The sequence below is a fragment of the Equus caballus genome, chromosome 27, assembly GCF_041296265.1.
Source record: "Equus caballus isolate H_3958 breed thoroughbred chromosome 27, TB-T2T, whole genome shotgun sequence".
Classification (NCBI taxonomy): Eukaryota; Metazoa; Chordata; class Mammalia; order Perissodactyla; family Equidae; genus Equus; species Equus caballus.
The window spans coordinates 20,506,727-20,530,063 of NC_091710.1; the positions used below are offsets into that span (position 1 = coordinate 20,506,727).

Consider the following 23,337-nt stretch of genomic DNA (forward strand, 5'->3'; position numbering starts at 1 on the left):
TAGTGCTCAGATGACGGGCGACATCAACCAAGCAGCCGTCTCACTCTGCGAGCGTGCAGAAGCTTTAGCTTCCTCTTCCGGCCACAGAGACTGTGGCCCACGACATGTCCACCTGCCCAGACTCCCCTGCTAATTCTGTCCTTGGACCACACTCTCCTTCTCCCCTGCCTGCACCCTTTCTTTCCGTAAAGATTCTGCCGTGTTCGATGTGCAATAAGCAATCATGAGTAACACAGGATAAGCTTTTCTTTTTTGTCCTGCAGTCCAGTTCAAGTTCAGTAAAGATCCCTCTTGGTGTAAACGAATCATGTCACATCCCATTTTCAATTTTAGTTCTAAGTCAGCGTCTATAACTTAAACAAGTGCCCAAGCGATTCCAATGTGCCAGCCCAAGGAGAGAAACTTCCAGATCAGCAGCACCTGGGAACTTAGAAATGCCCGTTCTCAGGCCCCACCCCAGACCTGCTGAATCAGAAACTCTGGGAGCGGCTCAGCACTACGTGTTTGAAAAGCCCTGCAGGGGCCTCCGTGGCCGAGTGGGAAGTTCACCGTTCCTCTTCCGTGGTTCAGGGTTTCGCTGGTTGGGATCCCGGGCCAGGACGTGGCACCGCTGGTCAGGCGGCGCTGAGGTGGCACCCTGCGTGCCACAACTAGAAGGACCCACAACTAAAATATACAACTATGTACTGGGGGCATTTGGGGAGAAAAAGCAGAAGAAAAAAAAAAGGTTGGCAACCTTTGTTAGCTTAGATGCCAATCTTTAAAAAATAAAAAAAAAAAAAACCTGCAGGTGATTCTGACGCATGCTGGCCTCTGAGAAGCGCGGCTCCTCTTGGTGGGATGCTTGGAGCCACCCAGAGAGTCCCCGAGGCTGAGTCAGAGCCCTGACGCACTGAGTGAGTCCCCCAGGGAGGCCCGGGAGGCTCCGGGACCCCTGCTGCTCTCTGCTGCTCTCCTTGGATCGGCTGCATCTCTATTCCTGGTTCTCCAGCATCATTTTTCTTTTCTTTTTTTTTAATATTACATGTATATTTATATGTATTTAATTACTTCATTTATTTATTTTAATTTATTTTTTATTGTGGTAACATTGGTTTATAACATTATATAAACTTCAGCTGTACATCATTATATTTCAGTTTCTGTGTGGAATGCATCATGTTCATCACCAGAAGATTAATTACAATCCATCACCACACTCATGTGCCTGATCACCCCTTTCCCTCCCCTCTGTCATCCCACCCCCTCCGGTAACCACCAATCCAATCTCCAATGCTATATGTTTGTTTGTCATTGTTTTTATCTTCTATTTATGAGTGAGATCATATGGTATTTGACTTTCTCCAGCTGACTTATTTCACTCAGCATAATACCCTCAAGGTCCATCCATGTTGTCCCAAATGGCAGGATTTCGTCATTTCTTATGGCTGAGTAGCATTCCATTGTGTATAAATACCACATCTTCTTTATCCATTCGTCCCTTGATGGGCACCTAGGTTGCTTCCAAGTCTTTCCTGTTGTGAATAGTGCTGCGATGAACAGAGGGGTGCGTGTATCTTTACACATTTGTGTTTTCATGTTCTTTGGATAAATACCCAGCAGTGGAATAGCTGGATCGTATGGTAGTTCTAGTCTTATTTTTTTGAGGAAGCTCCATGCTGTTTTCCATAGTGGCTGCACCAGTCTGCACTCCCACCAGCAGTGTATGAGAGTTCCCTTCTCTCCACATCCTCTCCAACACTTATTTCCTGTCTTGTTGATTATAGCCATTCTGACAGACATGAGGTGATATCTCATTTTAGTTTTGATTTGCATTTCCCTGATAGTTAATGATCTTGAACGTCTTTTCAGTGCCTGTTGGCCATCTGTATATCATCTTTGGAGAAAGGTCTGTTCAGATCTTTTGCCCATTTTTTAATTGGATTGTTAGCTTTTTTGTGGTTGACATGTATGAGTTTTTTCCATATTTTGGTTGTTAACCCCTTATCAGCTATATGGTTTACAAATGTCTTCTCCCAGTTGTCTTTTCATCTTGTTGATTTTTGCTATGCAGAAGGTTTTTAGTTTGATGTAGTCCCGTTTGTTTATTTTTTTCTATTGTTTCCTTTGCCTGATCAGACATGGGACTTGAAAATATGCTGCTAAGACTGATGTTGAAGAGCGTACTACCTGTGTTTTCTTCTAGAAGTTTCCTGGTTTCAGGTCTTACATTCAAGTCTTTAATCCATTTTGAGTTAATTTTTGTGTATGATATAAGATAGTGGTCTACTTTCCTTCTTTTGCATGTGGCTGTCCAGTTTTCCCAACACCATTTATTGAAGAGACTGTCCTTTCTCCACTGTATGTTCTTGGCTCCCTTGTTGAAAATTAGCTGTCCGTAGATGTGTGGCTTTATTTCTGGGCTCTCGATTCTGTTTCACTGATCTGTGTGTCTGTTTTTGTGCCAGTACCAAGCTGTTTTGGTTAATATAGCTTTATAGTATATTTTGAAATCAGGGAGTAGGATACCAGTTTTGTTCTTTCTTCTCAGGATTCCTTGGCTATTCAGAGTCTTTTGTTGTTCCACATAAATTTTAGGATTCTTTGTTCTATTTCTGTGAAAAATGTTGTTGGAACTTTGATAGGGATTGCACTGAATCTGTAGATTGCTATAGGAATTATGGACATTTTTAACTATTTTAATTCTTCCAATCCAAAAGCACGGAACATCTTTCCATTTCTTTGTGTCTTCTTCAATTTCTTTCCACAATGTTTTATAGTTTCCGATGTACAGATCTTTCACCTCTTTGGGAAAGTGTACTCCTAGGTACTTTATTCTTTTTGTTACAATTGTAAATGGGATTGTATTCTTAATTTCTCCTTCTGCTACTTTGTTGTCAGTATATACAGACGCAACTGATTTTGTATCCTGCAACTATGCATATTCATTTATTCTTTCTAAAAGTTTTTTGGTGAGTTCTTTAGGATTTTCTGTATGTAAAATCATGTCATCTGCAAATAGTGACAGTTTCACTTCTTCCTTTTGGATCCCTTTTATTTCTTTTTCTTGCCTGATTGCTCTGCCTAAGACTTCCAACACTATGTTAAATAAGAGTGGTGTGGGGCCACCCCGGTGGTGCAGCAGTTGAGTTCATACATTCTGCTTCTTGGCAGTCCAGGGTTCACTGTTTTGGATCCCAGGTGTGGACATGGCACCACTTGGCAAAAAAGCCATGCTGTGGTAGGCGTCCCATATATAAAGTAGAGGAAGATGGGCATGGATGTCTGCTCAGGGCCAGTCTTCCTCAGCAAAAAGAGAATTGGCAGTAGTTAGCTCAGGGCTAATCTTCCTCAAAAAAAAAAAAAAAAAAAAAAAAAAGAGTGATGAAAGTGGGCATCCTTGTCTGGTTCTTGTTCTTGAAGAGACAACTTTCAGTTTCTCTCCATTGAGAATGATATTAGCTGTGGGTTTGTCATATATGGCCTTTCTTATGTTGAAGTACTTTCCTTCTATATCCATTTTATTCAGTTTTTATCATAAATGGATGCTGTATCTTGTTAAATGCTTTCTTTGCATCTATTGAGATGATCCTGTGATTTTTATTCTTCATTTTGTTAATGTGGTGTATCACATTGATTAATTTGCAGATATTGAACCATCCCTGCATCTCTGGAATAAATCTCACTTGATCATGGTGTATGATCTTTTTAATGTATTGTATTTGATTTGCTAGTCTTTTGTTGACGATTTTTGGATTGATGTTCATCAGTGATGTTGGCCTGTAATTTTGTTTTTTTGTGTTGTCCTTGTCTGCTTTTGGTATCAGGGTAATGCTGGCTTTGTAGAATGAGTTAGGAAGCTTCCTCTCCTCTTCAATTTTGGAAGAGTTTGAGAAGGATAGGTATTAAGACTTCTTTGAATGTTTGGTAGAATTCACCAGGGAAGCCATCTGGTCCTGGACTTTTATTTTTGGGGAGGTTTTGATTACTGTTTCAAGCTCCTTACTGGTGATTGGTCTATTCAAATTCTCTATTTCTTCTTGATTCATTTTTGGAAGGTTGTATTATCCTAAGAATTTATCCAATTCTTCTAGATTATCCAATTTGTTGGAGTATAGTTTTTGTAGCATTCTCTTATAGTCTTTTGTAGTCCATTGAAATTTCTCCTCTTTCTTTTCTGATTTTATTTATTTGAGGCGTCTCATTTTTTCTTGGTGAGTCTAGTTAAAGGTTTGTCAATTTTGTTTATCTTTTCAAAGAACCAGCTCTTGCTTTCATTGATTTTTTTAATTGTTTTTTTTTTAGTCTCTATTTCATTTATTTCTGCTCTGATTTTTATTATTTCCTTCCTTCTATTGATTTTGGGCTTTGTTTATTCTTCTTTTTCCAGTTCCTTAGGTGCACTGTTAGATTTTTTTATTTGAGATTTTTCTTGTTTGTTGAGGTAGACCTGTATTGCTATAAACTTCCCTCTTAGAACCACTTTTGCTGTGTCCCATAACTTTTGGCATGTTGTATTTTCATTCTCTTTGTCTCTGGGTATTTTTTGAATCCTCCTTTGATTTCTTCATTGACCCAATCGTTGTTCAGTAGCATTTTGTTTAATCTCCACATTTTTGTGACTTCTCTGGTTTTCTTCCTGTATTGATTTCTAGTTTCATCCCGTTGTGGTCAGAAAAGATGCTTGGTATTATTTTGATCTTCTTAAATTTATTGAGACTTGTTTTGTGGCCTAATATGTGATCAGTCCTGGAGAATGTTCCATGTTCATTTGAAAAGAATCTATATTCTGCAGTTTTTGGATCTAATGTTCTGTGTGTATCTACTAAGTCCATCTGGTCTAATGTGTCATTTAAGGTCAATGTTTCCTTATTGATCCTCTGTTTGGATGATCTATCCATTGGTGTAAGTGGAGTTAAAGTCCCCTACTATTATTGTGTTACTGTCTATTTCTCCTTTTATGTCTGTTAATAATTGCTTTATATATTTAGGTGCTCCTATGTTGGGTACATAGATATTTGCAAGTGTTATATCCTTTTGTTGGATTGTTCCCTTTATCATTTTGTAGTGCCCTTCTTTGTTTCTTGTTACAGTTTTTGTTTTAAAATCTATTTTGTCTGATATAAACATTGCTACCCCATCTTTCTTTTCATTGCCATTTGCATGGAATATCTTTTTCCATCCCTTCACTTTCTGTTTGTAAGGGTCTTTATGTCTGAAATGTGTCTCTTGTATGCAGCATATATATGAGTCTTGTTTTTTTTTTTTTTTTATCCAATCAGCCACCCTATGCCTTTTGATTGGAGTATTTAGTCCACTGACATTTAAAGTAGCTATTGATCAGTATGTATTTACTGCCATTTTGTTGCTTTTTTTCTGGCTGTTTTAGGAGGTCTTCTCTGATCCTTTCTTTTTCTCTTGCTCTTTTCCCTTGTGGCATATGTCTTGCTTTAGTATTATGTTTGGGTTCCTTTCTCTTAATTTTTTGTGTATTTATTATAGTTTTCTGGTTTGTGATTACCATGAAGTTCATATATAATAACCTAAGTATATGGCAATCTATATTAAGTTGATGATCTCTTTAGTTCAACCTCTTTCTAAAAGCTCTATTCTTTCACTCTCCTCCTCCCACATTTTATATTTTTCATATCATATCTAACCTGTTTTTGTGTGTGTATCTGTCACCCTCTTATCATGGAAATAGGTAATTTTAGTACTTTGGTCTTTTGACCTTCACGTTAGCTTTATGGGTGGTTGATCTGCTACCTTTACTGTATTTTTTGCCTTTACCAGTGTTTTTATTGCGTTTTTTTTTTTTTTGATAATTTTCTTATTCCTATTTGTGGTCTTCTTTTTCCCACTTAAATAAGTCTCTTTAGCATTTCTTGTAAGACTGGTTTCTTGGTGATAAACTCCTTTAATTTTTGCTTGTCTGGGAAACTCTTTATCTCTCCTTCCATTCTGAATGATAACCTTGCCAGGTAGAGTATTCTTGGCTGTAGGTTTTTTTCTTCAGCACTTTAAATATATTGTACCATTTCCTTCTAGACTGTAAGGTTTCTGCTGAGAAGTCAGCTGATAGCCTTATGAGGTTTCCTTTGCAGGTAACTTGTTGCCTTTCTCTTGTGGCTTTTAGGATTCTCTCTTTGTCTTTAATTCTTGACATTTTAATTATAATGTGTCTTGGTGTGGGCCTCTTTGAGTTTATCTTGTTTGGTGCACTCTGTGCTTCTTATACCTGGATGTCTGTTTCCTTCCTTAGGTTAGGACAGTTTTCAGCTATTATTTCTTCAAATAGATTTTCTGCCCCTTTGTCTCTCTCTTCTCCTTTTGGGGCACCTCTAATATGAATGTTAGTGTGCTTGATATTGTCCCAGAGTTCTCTTAGACTGTCCTCATTCTTTTTAATTCTTTTTCCTTTATCTGTTCAGCTTGGGTGATTTCCTCTAGTCTTTCTTTCAGCACACTGATCCATTCTTCTGTATCATCTACTCTGCTATTGAGTCCCTCTAGTGAATTTTTCATTTCCAGTATTGTATTCTTCGTTTCTGATTGGTTCTTTTTTATATTTTCCAATTCTTTGTTGAAGTTCTCACTGGGTTCATCCATTCTTCTCCCAAGATCAGTGAGCATCCTTATGACTTTTTGTTTGAACTTTTTGTCACATAGATTATTTCTGTTTTGTTTAGTTCTTTTTCTCAGGTTTTGTCCTGTTCCATTACTTGGAATGTATTTCTTTGCCTCCTCACTTTGCCTCTTTCTCTGTGCATAGGTTAGCTATGTCTCCTGATCTTGGAGAGATGGTCTTATGTAAGAGATGCCTTAGGTAGCTTCCCTCTTGTCACCAGTTCCAAATGTTCAGGTGTGCCCCTGTGTGGGCTACATGTGTCCTTCTATTGTGACCTGGTTGCTCTTGCTGCAGGTGCCCAGGGAGGGTAGGCTGTCCCCCTGTCCAGCTGGTTGTAATTCTTAGCTGCGTGTGGCTGCTATGGACCCTTCAATCACTTTATCATGTTTGGCGAGCCCCAGCACAGTTGGATGCAAGGACTAATAGCACATTCCTGTTGCAGTTTTTCTGTTAAGTGAGTAGGCCCACAGCATGGCTAGTTGGTAGGCTCAGAAGCTTACAGTTGCTGTAGGCTTCCAGCCTGCAAGGCTCTTATCAGCTCTCTCAAAACTGCAGCTGAGTGTGGCTGGCCCCAGGCATGGGAGCATTCAGTAGTTTCAGGCTTTGGAAGGAGGTGCTGATCCCCTATGTGGCTGTTTGAGAAGCACAAGTCTTCTGCAGCTGACAAGCTCCACTGCCCACACACCATCAACACAGTCCTGCCCTATACGCATGCCCCAACCCCTGAAGCAGACCCAGTCACCCCACTGCAGAGGACCCACACACTCCACCCTCTCCTCATGCACACCCACACTCTGAAGGTGGACCCTCTCACCCAGCTACTGAGGACCCACGCACCCAGCCTATGCAGGCCCACAAGTCACCCAAGGGCTTGCCATTGGGTGGGGCCAGTCCCTAGGGTGGGCTGCCTGCCCTGGCTGAGCTGGATTAAATCAGTACTCTACTGAGTGGGGTGGACCCTGGACTAACAGGCCAGGGGAAGAACTCCAATGGCGTTTGCCAGTGTCTGTGTCAGCACACCTGTACTTGGTCACAATAATGGCTGCTGCCAATGTCTCAGTCCCCAGAGAGGTCTCACCTCTCACCAAGATGCACCCAGAGCCTATCAGGTGAGTCTCTTTTCACCAAAGGACTGTGCACCTTTAGGTCTTTTGCACACAAAAGACTTTGTGACTTTAGGTTGCTTTCTGAAATGGTTGAATGTGTGCATGGGCCCTTTAAGAGCTGGCTTTTTTCCCCTTAATGTCTGATAGCTTTTCTAGGAGTATTCTCTGTTGTAGTTAGTAACCAGCAAAGCCTGATGTTGTGACACTCGTCTCAGTTGTGCTGAGCCCAGAAGCTGCTTATAGCAGTAATGCTCCCCTGCTCAGGTTCCTGCTCCCCGCCTGCCATGAAGTGCTGCAACTCAAGGTGGCTTTTTTCTCTTCAGAAAGGAATTTCCGTCTCTCCACATCAGGCAGGACTGTCCCTTGTTGCAGGGTTCTTCTCGTCCAGTTTTCAGTTCTCTCTCAGGTGTAATTGTTCCAAGAGTAGTTGTAAATTGGTTGTGTCCACAGGAGGAGGTGAGTTCAGAGTTGGCCTGTGCTGCCACCTTGGCACCAACCCTTCAGCATCATTTTCTCTGGGCATTTCAGAGAAACCAAAGATCTTCCCCAACAATAGTCTAATCAGTTAAGAGGAAATAAAATGCTTTCATGGCAATGCCATTCCAACACCCATAGCTTTTAGGGAGGCTCCTTTGATTTGTGTTGATTTTAGCTTGCATGTTCATTTTCTTTCTCTTCTGGGCTCCCACAGGATGACTAACACCTCAAAAACATAAAAGAATGATTGTTCATAACCTAGTCTGGAAGAGGCAAAATTCACTGGGGATATCATTTATTCCTGATAAAATGCTTAAATAACTTTCTCATTAAATTTAGAAATATTAAGATGTGTTCTGAGAAACCAGTGTTAAAAAGGAGATGACCAGGCCCAAAATGGAGTCACTTGTGTTAGGCCCAGCAAACCAAGACTTAATACATAATCTAAAGACAGTTTCAACCTTCCCCAGGAATGTGACTTTTAACCAGTGAACCTGGAATTTCCTGGTTAGCCCTACAAGGTTATCCCCTGATAGACCCCTTTTGTTCCCCTTAGGAGGGCAGCCTTGCCTAAACCAATGCATGCTTTGCTAATAATTTCCTTTTTTCTCCTCTCTCTCTCCCTTTAAAAACCTCTCCTTTTCTGCAGCTCAGTGGAGCTCCTTTCTATTTGCTAGATGGGATGTGGCCCAATTCATGAATCATTCAATAAAGCCGATTTAATCTTTTAAATTACTCAGTTGAATTTTTTTGTTTAACTTCAGTCCCCCACTCCACTGTCACTCCACATCTAGTGACAGTTAACCAAACACTCTGACCTTTCTGAATCTGGCCTAATGTTGATAATCTTAACATTTCCTTATCCAGTAACATAACCCTACTCAATGTGAAGGGTGGCTGCTGGGTGGCTTCCTTCTTCCAGCAAGATTATAACAATACTTTTGTGTGTGCTCATTACTTACAGTCTGAAAGGTTTTTAATACAAACTGTATAAACATTATAACGTCGCTAAACACAATTTCATGCAATGCAAACAGTACAAAAGTATAAATAGTAGTAATTGATAGTCTGCTGCAGAATTCCACTTCCCAAGGGTAACGGATTCTAGTGTGGGGTGTGTCCTTCCGCGCCATTTCCCATTCATTCACTCATTCATGAATACCCAATATTTGTCCATCACCTATATAGTCTCAAGCTGAGTGCACGGGATACAATTATGATGAGTAAAACACTGTTCTTTAACTCATGGATGTTACATAAATACGCATACAAACTCTCATATGCAATTGGTTGAGTTATTAATAAAGAAACTAACTCCCATCTCAGCTTTCTTTTCCTGCTGTGGATTCACCAAGGCGGGGTAAAGACCTCCTTTACCAGCTCTGACCATAGGAAGGAATGACGGATTTTGCTGCCCTCTCCCCCACTTTTCCCCTCCACTGCCTCAGCCCACCATTGCTAGCTTTGGTTTCAGACCCAATAGGTAGATTAAGGTGAATAGTCCTGGAGAAGGATCCAAGGAGCGGAGGAGATCACAGCAGCCTGGGGGAGGGAGGAAAGTGGAGAAGGGAGATCCTCACCTTCAGTCCTGAGAGAAGGGAGGGGTTTGGGGGCCTGGAGGGAGCAGTGACCATGCCCTCCTGTGCCCAGCGCTCCAAGGGGTCTGATTTCAAGAGGGCTGAGGAGGCGCTATACTAGGCATGTCCACTGGGGGGCCTGGTGCAAGGTCCCCCCCCAGTCAGGGATCCAAGGCGCTGACCTTTGAAATGGACCACTAGAGGTTGGGTACTGGATGCCTTACTGGGACCAGGGTGGACTCAAGGACGGAGCTACTTCCTCAAATCCTCTGGACTGATACTCCCTCCAGGACTCCTGCATGGCCCTGAGGCGGTGAAAACTGACACTGTGCATCCCATCGCTCTGGTCCGTGGAGACTGGGAGCCAGATGTAATTTGATTTAGGAAAATAAAACACAACATTTCCTGAGTCTAAGTGGTGGGAAGCAAATTTATACCCATTACACACCACACACATACTCACGCTCATAAAACTCCTTAGTTTCATTTATTAACTCCCAATTCTGCATTATCATTCTTTTTATAGCACAGAGAATACAACTAGACCAGAAGCCTCTTTCTTGCTGGGGATGGGGCTTGTCACGGATTTTGTTGGAACTGTGCGGCCCTCAGAAAGAATGCTGAGTGGTTTACTCGAGAATGAACAGATCTTATGCCCTTACAAGGCCTTGACTGCCTGAGCAATATTTACGGCTGCGTGAGGCAGCTTGGTGTGGCAGACAGCTTCCTGAAGAGGTGAATTTCCACAGGGCACTCCCAGGGACCCTTTGGGGGTCACAGGCTCACTGAGGGATTGGGCGTCCCTTCCTCAGCTAAAGCATGTCTGCTTTAAAAAACAAAACAAAACAAACAAAAAACAAACCTATGTTATTGAGGTATAATTTACACACACTAAATTGTACCCCTTTCAGTGTGAAGTTCAAACAGTTTTGACAAATATATACACCACCACCACAACCAACATACAGAACCATTTCATTACCCCCAAAGTGGACCAAAGTTCCCTCAGCCACTTTGCTACAAGCCTTCCGGCCGCTGACCCAGGCGGCCACTGATTTGCTCTCCAGCGGCGTAGATCGGCTCTGCTTTTTTTAAACTACCGTGTAAGTGGGGTCAGACAGTGTGCACTCTTGTACCTGCCGTCCTTCACGCAGCACAACTGTTGTGAGATTCATCCATGGTCTGGGGATCTCAGTGCTTCATCTCTTTTTATTGCTGAGTTGTAGTCCACTGGGTAGATCAGTCTGCTGATCTAGTCACCTGCTGATGATCATTTGAGGTGTTTCCAGTCTTGTTAATTGTGAGAAAGCAAAGCGGCTTGGCTCTTATATGTTTCATATACTCGGGTTTGTGTATCATTTCAGTTGAAAAAAGCGTTTGGCTTGAAAAAGGGAAGGAAGGAAAGGGAGAGTGGGGGGAAGGGAGGAGGGAAGAAAAGGGAGAAGGCTGAAAGGGGGAGAAAGAAGGAAGGAAGGAAGGAAGGAGCTCACCGGTGATACAGAAAAAGCTTGGTCTTTGGAGACAGAGACACAGCTGACGCTGCTTCTACTTTCTTCAGCCTAAGTGACCACACTTTTTATTGCGTCAGTTCTCTTATTTGTAAAATGAGGACACTACCACCAGGGTTATTGAGAGGATCAAATTCAAAGAGATCGCATATGTAAAGTGCATAGCGAGTGCTCAGAAGCGGCATTTGTCTCCCATCTCCCTGCCTGGGAGAGAGCAGGGCCAGCTGGAAGAGCTCGCTGGCCTGTTTGGCTCAGCAGAGCAGATGTGCATGAGTAATTTCCAATCAGTGTCACTCTGAGGCTGTCTGTGAGTTTAGATGATTGAGCCCAAGTGCATATTGTCTGATTCAAACTGTATTCTGTGGACTTCTGGTCATTTCTAATCATGCTCTAAATAACTCTTTTTGAACTGATTAACTATGCAAAGTCCTAATGCATCCTGGGTTATCTTTAGCCTTGTAGGGGATGTTAGATAAAATGGAGAGAATTTGAGTTTGCTGTTTGGTTAGAGCGGAATTTAGTTCTACCAGCTAATTGCTAGGAAATTCCTTGAGAAACAGGCTCACCACACACTGGGGCTGAGTTCATGAGCTTAACATTATGGCAGGATGTTCTGAGAGAGGCAGAAGCTTGGCTCAAGCCCTGTGCCGCAGATTCTAAAGACCTGGATCGTCCAATCTCACCCGTGGGAGTCAGAGAAAAAGAGCTGCTGAAACATGCAGTCACTTGAAAAGTAACCACCTGAAGCTCCTGGAAAAGCAGAGGAGCTTAGGAAGGTCATGCCAAATCTCACGAGGACGGAGACTAGGCCAAGAGCGAGAAGATGGGAGTCTTGTGATGGTTCTGCCTCTAGTTCTTGCAAATCCCTTTGGGGGTTTGGTTTCTTCATCTGCAGTGAAGGGGTTTGGCCAAGGTCACTGCCAGCTCTGACATTCTATCATCTTGTGATTCTGATTAATCCACAGATACCGGGTGCTGAGAACTTGGCTACTGGAACAGCTTCTGATGCTGATCCAGCCCCATAGGAAGCAATTCTTACAGAAGTAGGAGCTGGGAGCATTCGTGAGGCAAAAAGACAAAAGTAATGAAGCTGGGGGTGGGCAGTTAGGGGAACAGGTGGTCCAGGTTTTGATGTGCTGTGTTTCGGGTAAAGGTATGACATTACCGGATACATTCTTGAAGGCAACTAGAATGCAAACCTGGAGTATAGATGCTGCAGAAGGAGAGTGGGGATCATTGGGAAATCAGTTTCAACAGATATTTGCTGCGCACCTCCTGGTGCAAGCACTCGTCCACATAATCAACAAGCATTTACTTAGCACCTATTACGTCAAGGATCACACTGTGTACTGTGGAAATACCAAAAAGAAAGGAGACTCAGACTTGTTTTCAGAATTTACAATACAAGTAGCATTTGGATAAAACAACAGGAATTATGCTACAGGACACCATATGATGAATCGTATGAGAGAAATATAGTGTTTGGGGAGTCAAAGGAGGCATGTAGAATTGCGGCTTCAGGGGAGGCATCATCAAGGAGGTGGCACTTGAAATAGGCCTTGAAGAAAGACTAGGATTTGGCTGGGGGCACTGAGGGTTAGGAAGGACGTTCCAGGGAGAGGAAATAGTGCACGTGAATGCTAACTCGAGGTCAGGCAGGGTTTGGTGTGTCTCACGTACCAGCAAGACGCCCGGCTGGAGTGTGAGCGCGGGCTATGTACAAAGGAACCGTGGGAACGAGGCTTTGGGCAGACAGAGGTTCTGTTACGGAGTGCTGAAAGGGAAGACGTTTCTTATTTGGTAGGTTGTGGGAGGGCACCAGGCCCCTGCTTTTGGCAGGTATGTATGGTGATCTGAGCTTAGTCTTATAACAGGCCTTACCTGGCTGTGCTGGGCAGGACAGATGGAGTTTGCAAGAAGAGGCAGGTGAACTTCCAAGTCTGAGTTCTAAGAGAGGATGAGGGAGCAAAGGCTGAGGGAGAGACGAGGGAGAGAATAAAGTTTTGGGATTGACCTTCAGAGACACTCGAAGTGCCAGGGCCAAGGTAGAAAGCAACGCAGCTAGAAGCTGGAGAAGTCCGACCAACTGTTCACAGGCCCAGAGATGAGCAATCGAGGGGAGAGGCGGATGGACAGCTTCGTGGTCTGCAAATCCTAGGTTTCACGGGTCCCATCAAATTCAGCAGAACGTGGAGCTGTGGTCCAGCGGAACAAGCTGCGTGCGGAGTAGGGGATCTGGCTCATCTCTGAGAACTCAGTTTTTCATCCATAAAGTGGAGAGTTTATTAGGAAGATCAACAAATTAACATATATATATAAACATGGTATATATATACTATATATCTATATAATATATAAACATAGTATGTGCTTACTTCCTACCAGCTGAGCCAGAATTAGAACACGCTTCACAAATGCATAGAGTCTGTTCTACACAAAATCAAGTCGTGTTTTCACTGATGTCGTCAGGCTATCAACACACAGTGAGCCTGCCCTCCCCCAAAAGGGTTGCACCATACTGAAATGTCACCAGGAAAGCAGGCAGGTGGTTGGAATCTAAAAGAAGGGAAAATTTTGATTAGAACCAAAGTGAATTTTATTCTGAAACCAGGAGTTGAGGCTTTCTGACCTTTTCCATCTTCTAACCTCCTATTTTCTATCCCCAGTGCTGTTTTCCCCATTCCACAAAGCATTGTGCCCTTTCAGTGGTCTCCTTGCCATGACATGGTGAGAGGAGGGAGAGATGTGGTCACGACAGCTGATGTTTGCAAAGGGCTTTGGAAGGCTTGGCTGGAACCCACTACACAAACACAGGATATTGCTTCTAAGCTGCTGCTTAAAGAAGGAGAGACAGGGAGGAGCCATCTCCTACAGTCCCGGGGCAGCGGCAGGGGGCAGGTCAGGGAAACAGGAGATGACCAGCGGCTTCCCAGAGTGCTGGAGAGAGCCGGGCAGCGGGGAGATGAGGCTTTGAGCCATCTCGGTGAAGGAGGCTGCCCACATTTTCCAGCCTGTGGTGGAAGAAAGCAAAGCCTCCTTGGCAATCCAGTTATAAAGATGAAGACATTCTGGCAAACAAATCGTTGGCTAGAGGCTTGCAGAAGGGAGCAGGGATTCTGGCAGCGCGTGCTTCCCTCCTGGGAGCCCTGTGTATGCAAACTCCCCGAAGAGAATCTCTGAGTCCACCTTGACAGGCACCTTGGGGAGAGCCAGGCCTTCTGTCTCCGTGCCCACACTGATTTACATGTGGAAGGGCGCAAGCCACACAGGAACTAGACTCTCCTGTCTTTGCTGTGCAAAGCAGAAGGCCGGGGGGGCCACCACCCAGAACCCTGACTCTAGCGCAAACTAAAGCAGCCCAGCGTCCTTCACACTCTGTCCCCATTCTCCTGGGAGCAGGGGAAAGACCTGCAGGCCTCCGAAACCAAACCCTGCCACCCAACCCCAGGTCATGTCTCCTATGCCTCCATAGCCCTCTATTGGTAGACATTTGAGGTTTTGAAATAGAAAAAAGGAGATTTATCTAAATCACGGGCTGCCAATGGAGCTTCTCTTTCTCCAGCTGTTAGGGGAGTTACTTTTGAAAAAGATTCAAAAAGCATTTGCTACAATTCGACCAGCGCTTATAAGTATCTACTGCATGTAAAACACCACGCCAAACATCATGAGGGATACAGAAAGGATGATGTCAGTGAACTTCTAACCTAGTAAAGGACACAAACACATACATAAATTACAAGCATCAGGCAGACAACAGTCATACAAGAACATGGAGGATACAAAGGGACATTTCTTTCTAGGCGGATCAGCCGACAGAGTTTGACAGAGGTTGGTATTGACTTGAACCTTAGAGGAAGGGTACAACCTCAGTAAGTGACCATGGTGTGGGAGGGGCATTCCATCTGGAGCCACGATCCAAGGAGGGGAAATGAAGGAAACCATGGTTATTTAGGTGTGGCTGGAGTAGTGCTTAGGTGGAGGAGGTGGTGGGAGGTGAGAAGGAACAGCAGCCTGGATAGCAGGCTGAGGAGTTCAGACTTCGCCCTCTGTGAAAGAGGGAGCATTGAATGTTTTTAAAGCAGAAGGAGTGCTGTCAGGACGGAGGCAGCACAGAGCGAGGAGGCCAGCTGGGAGGCTACTGCAAGAGTCCGGGGGAGAGGAGATGAGGCCCTGAACCATGGTGACTGAATTCCTAGGGTTCCTAGTCATTCCTCATTCTTCCCAGGTGAGTTTCAGGGAGCCCAGAGTATTAGATGGAGGTACAACATCTCTATCTATACCAAGAACACTGGACTCAAGCGCCATCCAAGGGCCTCCCATGTGTGGCGACTGTGACAGATGTCACTGACACACGTTCCTCTGGATTTGTGTTATAATCTGGGTCTGCCATCTCAACCCGTTCTTCTAGATGCTTCAGTGAAGGGGGAGACAAAGACTAGAGAAGGAAGCCAGACCAACGTGGGGTAGGGTAAGTCACAGCACTCTACAAGCCCAGGTGAATGGTGATGTGGGTTGGGTGTTTTAGATTTAACGAATATTTATTATGTACTGTGCGAGTTACTCTCTATTTGCTAACCCCCTCTCAGATCTGTCCTGTCTGTGCCCGGGGGCTGGTTTAGAGCTGGGCTTGACTTCCTTCTAAGGAATTGGGCCGCAGACATCATCCCTTAACGGTTCCCTTAACCCTGCCCGCACCTCTGTACCCAATCCTGTCGCTCATTGTCTTCTGGGAACAATAAGTTCTTGTCAGTGTGTGGTCTGTTTCCTGCCAGGACTATAACAAAGTTACTATGAATTCTCTTTATGTACTATTAATCCTCATGACAGCTCTGGGAGGTATTATTTCCATTTTGTAGGTAAGGAAAATGAGGCACAGAGAGGCTAAAAGACTTGCAGTGGCAGGAACAGCAATGGTTATCAGTTATCATGCCCCCTCCATTTCCATCCCAGTGCCCGGCAATAGGAAAGGCTGTGGGACGAGTTCTGGCCTCTGGGCTGCTGGAAGCCGCACGGGAGGGCGCTCAGGAGAGGGAGCGGGCTCCCGAGCACCCTCTTCCTCTGCCAGGACAACCGGGAGACTTGCTGTTGGGAGGCTCGAAATGTGCACAGCCTGTACTGCCCAGCCGCTGTAGAGAGGACAGCTTCCAGGACCCACAGCCAGCCTTGCATGAGCGAAAAATAAACTTTTACATGTCAAGCCCAGAGATGTGTTACTCTAGGACCCATTCTAAGTACTATGCTTTTCTAAGTTCACTTAACTAGTAAAGGGCAGGACCAGGATATAAGCAGGAAACAAGACAGCTCCACGTCCTGTGCTATGGGCAAGGAATTAATTAGGAGGAAGAAAAGAACCAGCCAGTGCCAGGTCAGGTGAAACCAGAGCCCGAGGCATCTTCTCTTGCTCACTTTTTCCACAGCTGTTCCACCCTTACTCACACCACCACCATAGGATTAGGAGCTTACATTTCTCAAGCACTTAATGTGTGCCAAGAAATGTGTGAAAGGCTTTGCCTTTTCTTTTTCAGTCCTCATATGAGATATGCACTATTATTATCCCATTTTCATTTGAGGGAGCTGAGCTCAGAGACATAAGTAATTTTCCAAGTTCACATAGAGGGTAAGTGTCAGCACCGGGATTTTAACTTACACTGTGTGACATCAAAGCCCAACTATTACTTTCTGCCGCCTCCCAAGACCATTGCCTAGGTGGCAGAGGGAAGTTATGGCAATGGCAAACACACACACACACACACATATACCAGTTGAACCACTCAGGATCGAAGGGAGCAGATCCAATGAACCACAAATGCTGAACACATTCCCCACAACCTTGAGATGGCATCTAAGCCTGTGCTCTCACCAGACTAGATAAAGAAGTTTTCCATCAGGTAATTAGAGCTGTTCTAAAGAACCCCATTGTTGCTCCCACGCTTGAAGCAGTTTCTGTTTTGCAAGGTCAACAGATCAGGTTTGGGGAGCTAGCTGTTTAAGCATATGCGTGCTCTGGAAATTGAGAGCTGTGCTCGCCAGCGTAGCTCTCTATGCCCAGGCAACCACAGGATCTTAGTTGTAGTAGGACAATCATGCACCAGCAATTGCAAGTGGCACCACACACATCATTCTTCTAGGTGTCAACTAAATTAGGCTAAGAGTGGGTTTGATCTGGTTAGCATCCAGTATCCAGATGCCCATTCCCCACAAATGAGTGACAGTAAATGTACCAAAGATTTCTGAGCCACCCAACACAACTCATTCTCTTACTTAGCAATATCATTTTTCATCTACTGTCTTGCATATTTCTTAACCAGTCTTCCATTTGGCTCTTATAACTACACTAACGCTAGAAAGGAATGCATGTTAGGGAGACAAAGGTATATAATTTAAATGAAATTATATAAGATACAGTTGGCTAACTAGAGTGCAGCCTACTTTAGGCATTCCCTTGTCACCATGTCTGGGTTTGTAGCCCAATGCAAGATGTAAGCAACATTCAGACATCAAGGCACATTGACTTCTAGGCTTTTTTTTTTTCTGGTTATAGTAATATTTCTTTTTCTGCAAAAGATTTTTTTTCCTAAAGGTAAGTTATTTTGAATATGGGAGGAAACTTCCTTTTCCAGCAATATGGTGGAGTAAATATCTGCAAAAACAATGATAAGTAAAACAACTAAAAATATTGGATGTGATAATTTTAAAAGCTTTTAAAAATATATGGGACTGCACTTTCAAGAAAACAGGGGAAATTCTGAGGAGTCAAAATTAAAGACAGACCAGGAAACCACAGTGGTATTCAGGTTCTGGCAGCGTCTATGCAGAGACCCTCCAAGAAGGAGTTTGCCAATCTCATTTTCCAAGACCAGTGGGTTTTAAAGGCCTCATGGAGTATGGAGACAAGGCTGTGGGTCCGTACCGGTTGGGAAGCTGGAAATAAGACCCCTCACATATATAAGACATCCTCACCTGAAAAACTGCACGCCCGCAAAGAAGTGACAAAGAAACTTATCGGCTTTGACCTTGACTCTAGATGTGGAAAAAAATCCCCTGAAAATGTATAACCATGGCCTTCCCTCATATGGATTTGGGGAATGAATTTACCTTACCTGGGTTGTCCAGAAACCCAGAGCTGAGAACTTTAACTTAGACTGGTCTTGGGTTGAGGGCCCCTGGCAGTTAAAGATAAAACCTTGTTGGAGGTTTGCACACTCAACCAAAGCTTCCCAAGATTCCACAAATACAGCCCAAAAAGCAGGACATGCGCTCACAAGCCCAACCACAAAACACGAATAAACAAGGTACTTGAGCAGGAGTCAGCGGAAATGGCGCCAGCAGAGCGAGGTCCCCCAAGGACGTCAGACGTCGGAATTATCCCCTATAGGATCTGAAATGAGCATTTTTACAGGGCATAAAGGAATAAGAGAGGGAGTCAAAAACAGAAGCTAGAAATAAGATACTATCGTAAAGACCAGGCAGATGTGAAAAAAAGAAACATAACACTTCTAAAAATAAAATAAAATAATGATAATAATAATAATGGAAATTGAAACTCAGTGGATAGGTTAAAAGGCAGACTAGACACAGCTGAAAGAATTGGAAGAGACCCTCAATTCTTGGCCCTGGAAAATCCAGTTCTGTGTCTTTGCTACGATCAGGCCGTGAGTATCCGACTCGCTCTGGCTCCTCTTGGAGCTGGAGTACCGGAGCAGCGCTGCGCGTCACGTGGGACAGAAGGAACATTCAATCCTTTTGTCAAGCAGGACAGAAGGAATAAATCCTAGCCTTAAAGTTTCCATGACTAGCAGAAATTCTTCTCACTGCCCATAGCTTGCAGCAAAATGAAGGAGGGCTCCGATTTCTAAATGAAAAATTTCCTTTTGTAAAGCTACTTAGAAGGAGGGTTTTCAGAATCTGTCCACACAATTTTCTACTTAGACAGGAGATGATATTTTCCCCTAAGTGCACAAAATCATTCTGGTATATCTTTTGGGATTTACCTTATTAATAAATAAAGATCTGAAACTGGATGTGTACAGCTGTTTAATGCTGAAATCCGCTCCAGCGCATCAGTATTTGTGTATGTGTGTGTGTGTGTAAAATTTTAAGTAAGACTTTACCGTGCTTTAATAGAATTTTTAATGTTGCTGTAAACATAAGAGGCTGGAAGAATTATGAACAGAAAAATACCCAAAGATCTTACCCAGACTGCAGCACAGAGAGACAAAGAAATGAAATATATGGAAGAGAAGGACAGAGACATGGTGAAGAGAGGGTAAGAAGGTTTACAGCACAGTGAATTGGAATTCCATAAAAGGAAAAAGAATTCTCAAACATTAAAAAGCTGGAAATTTTCTAGGGTTGGTGAGAGATACAAATCCCCAGATTTAGGAATTAAATGAATCCCAAGCTAAATAACAGGAAATAAACCCCAAGCCACATAATTGTGAAACTGCAGATCACCAAAGACAAAGAGAAGATCTTAGCCAGGAGACAAGACAGTTTACGTACAAAGGAAGAACATTTATACTGTCAGCAGACTTCTTATTCGCAACAATGAGGCAGAAGAATAATATTTTTCAAGTATGAAAAAAATAACTGTCAACCCAGGTAACCTAGACATCCTTTCATTCAAAAACAAGGACAGTTTAGGAAAAAAAGCAATTTTACCCTAACTCAAATTAAAGAATTCCAAGGCCCTTGTAGTTAGTATTCTGGAGAAGTATGATGTGGCAGACTGCTAACTGTCCCCCGCACGTGCCCTCCCCTTCTCGTAGTATCAGGTCCCCCACTTCGCCCTTTAGCCAGGCACACGGGCACCCCGCCGGAGACTACATTTTCCATCGCCCAAGTGGAGCAGTTTAAGGAGAGAATAGGAAGTGGCTAAAGACAAACCATCAAGAGGAAATAGGGAACAACAGCTGGAGGGGTCCTGGAGTCAGGGGCGCTTTTGCTTTTTTAAAGGTGAGAGATACTTCAGCACGTTTGTTTGGTTTTGTATATGATCCAAGAGAGGGAGAGAAGATGATGCTGCAAAATAGAGAGTGGAAACTGCAAGAGTGAAGATTTCGAGAAGGCAAGAAGGATCCAGAGCACATGTGGCAGGAGGGGCTGGCCTTGGGTAGAACAGGGACCCCCTCCTCCTCAACTATATAATCAGGTAACGGTTTTCCAGCATCAGTGTCATCTCATTATATTTTAATAATTCAGTTAAACACCCTGAATTTTAATTTCTCTGCCTAAAATGAGCAGTTCTGTACTCTTTCAGAGCAGACATCACTCATCTGTTGATGAGACTTAGAATGCCCACTGAAAGGTGGTGACTCTCGTCTAAGATGTAAATCAGAGGGACCCCACGCAACAGGCAAATATTGAAGAATAGACTTTAATGGTAAACCCCCAAAGTTGTGTGCAAAAGCATTTAAGCAAACATATCTGGGTTCATTGCTGGGGTTTTTTTCTTGCTTTTCTATGATGTGGAAATGAGAATGGGTTCCCTGGAGGTCAAAGGACCCGTGGAAGAAGGTGGTTGAGGACGTAACAGCACAGAGAGATGACTGAGGTTGTCCCGTGTGTGGGACCCCAGGGAAGACAGGGTCTAACAGAGCCACAGTGATGTTCACCCGGAGCTGACAGAACGAGGGGAGGGACAGGGTGAGAGGGCATTGTTCCTGCACTATAATTTAGTGAGGATTTTCTGGGACTCCAGTGCTAGCGAGATTAAGTAGTTATGGCCTAGTGGCAAGTTCATGGGAAAGAGCCAGAGGGAAAATTAACTTGTATTTGACATGAAACACATACTCTGTGGGTATTCATCAGAGTAAATTATATGCAATGGGGACGTTTGAAAGCACTTCCTTTTTCTCCCTTAATGAATATGTACTGTTGGATCGCACTGGACTGCCCCTCTTGATTTTTAGTAAATAATCAACAACTTCTGATGCCTATAATCTAGTGTTTAACTGTCTCTACTTGTGATTAAATTGAGGATGAATACATATTACCATAATGCCTAGGAATTGCATAATATTTCCCACCAACACTTAGTTCCTTGCTCCCACAATGCAGGATCCCAGCCAGGCTGGCGGGCAATGCCGTGGGAGAGCCTGGGGTGGGAAGAAGCCTCAACCTTTTGGGGAGCCTGGAAGCCCATGTGAACCAGCCTGGCTGCGCAGAGTCAAATGGAAGCGCCAGGCTGCCTGGGAAGGTGCAGGGGATGCTGGGGGGTAGATTCTCAGGATGGGCGTTGCTCCACATCGCTCTGCCACCCTGAAAACATGGGATGTTGCCTGCTAACAGTCAGTATCCATCAGGTGCTAAGTCTCCAACTCTCCAGGGGGATCTGGGGGAACCATGACTAGAAAGGAAAGCCTGCAAATTTGAGGCGATCAGGAAAGAAGGGAGTGCCAGGGTGCAGGCTGGCCTTTGGCCCACCTCCTCTTCCTACTGAGTTCACCGTGGCACTCTCCTCCAGCCATTCTTGTGATAATGATGCAGACCAGAAGAAGGTGAGGAGCTCCTTCACAAGATGAAAACAGCCAGATGGTTCTAAGAGGTCTTTTCAATGGGGGGAGGGCACACTACCATATACTCAGGCTCATCCTCACAGCAAACCTGGGAGGCAGGTAAAGCAGATGCGATTATCCACATTTTAGAAAAAGGGACTAGGGAGGTGAAGTGACTTACTGGTCGGTGGCAAAGCATGGATCAGGTTCCGAGTCTCCTGACTCCAAGTCAAGGGTTCATTCCATAAAGACTTAGAATTACAAGCATCTTAATTAGCACATGTGATTTAGTGAAGATTTGAAGGCAGGCATCGACATTAACTGCTACCCTCTCAATTATGCTTTGGTGGGCTCAGTATTCAAGAGTGGTTACCTAATACAGGCAGTTATAGGAAAGAGTCATTTTAATGTCCACATCTTGCCTAGCTTAGCCCTAAAGTTCTAACCAAGTGGTTTCTGAAAGCGTTTCCCATACTGTGTCTACAGACTTGGAAAGGGGGTACTGGTCCTGAAAAGTTTATATATTCTGCTGATGCAAGAGTATCTGACAGCAACCGGTGTTGCCAGTACCATCAGAAATGTAGGAGCATTATATTTTATAACCACAAAAATCCCCAGTTGTTACAATCCTGAGTCTTAACCTAAGCAGCCATGAGTAATAACTCGAACATCAGCTCGGAAAGATAAGAACGGGGTGAAGAGACACAGAAAGGAGTGGGGAGATACCACAAATCCTTTGCCCACAAGTTGATTCTGCTACCATTCCTCCCTGTCCACATACACGTTTGGCTTCTCTTTCAGTGAGAAGTTTGGACAGGAGGCCAAAAGAGCAAAGCCCCAGCCACTTCCCATGGGACTGTGAGAGTGTTCCTCTGTCAACTTCCAACCTTAGCCAGGTAGGAAGGAAAGGAGGCCCAAACGTCTTCCCCTTTTTGCAACACCTTCTCCTACCCAGTCTGAAACTCCTACCAGAGTTACTAAAACACGGTAGGGTTGCCAGGGGAAGGGGGATGTGCAGTGAAAAGGGATCATGAAGAGTAAACTTGGTAGGGACAGTTTCCTCGGTAGCAGGAGTTAGTTTAGCATAATTAGCTAATTATCTCCTTAGAAGGTAGAAATCAATAAGATAAGATTTTAATGAATTTCTACCACAGACTCTGGTATGGTGGGCACTGAGAGGCCACAGAAATTCCTAGAAGAGCTTGCAATCCAGTTGGGGATATGTCTATGGTTACAGATGCCTTCAATGGATAACATCAAACCATATATAACTAAGCTCTAGGCTGTGCAGTAGAAACCACAAAAACTATAGAGTTAAAGAAAAAGAGATCAAAGAGGGCTTCCTAGTATCCTGGGGAGGCTTCGTGGAAATGTTCCCAAGGTGACGAGGGAAAGTGACCACTAAAGTGTCACATTCTCCACTAGACTGGAGGGCAGGAACCAATATGACAATAGATGGCTCACTGGGAGTAGGTGGGATATCATCAATTTGATGACAGCATGATTTTGTCCAGACTCAACCCTGCCTACCTCCGGCTTCTGAACACCACATGCTACTAGCATCCT

General features: G+C 43.8%; 1 long non-coding RNA gene across 1 annotated transcript; it reads left to right on the forward strand.

Annotated features, from left to right (window-relative positions):
• The first annotated feature begins 15,302 nt into the window (after positions 1 to 15,302).
• Positions 15,303 to 18,788, forward strand: LOC138921090 (uncharacterized). Its single transcript, XR_011433358.1, has 2 exons — positions 15,303 to 15,500; positions 15,684 to 18,788. It is a non-coding gene; the product is annotated as an uncharacterized lncRNA (long non-coding RNA).
• The last annotated feature ends 4,549 nt before the right edge of the window (positions 18,789 to 23,337 follow it).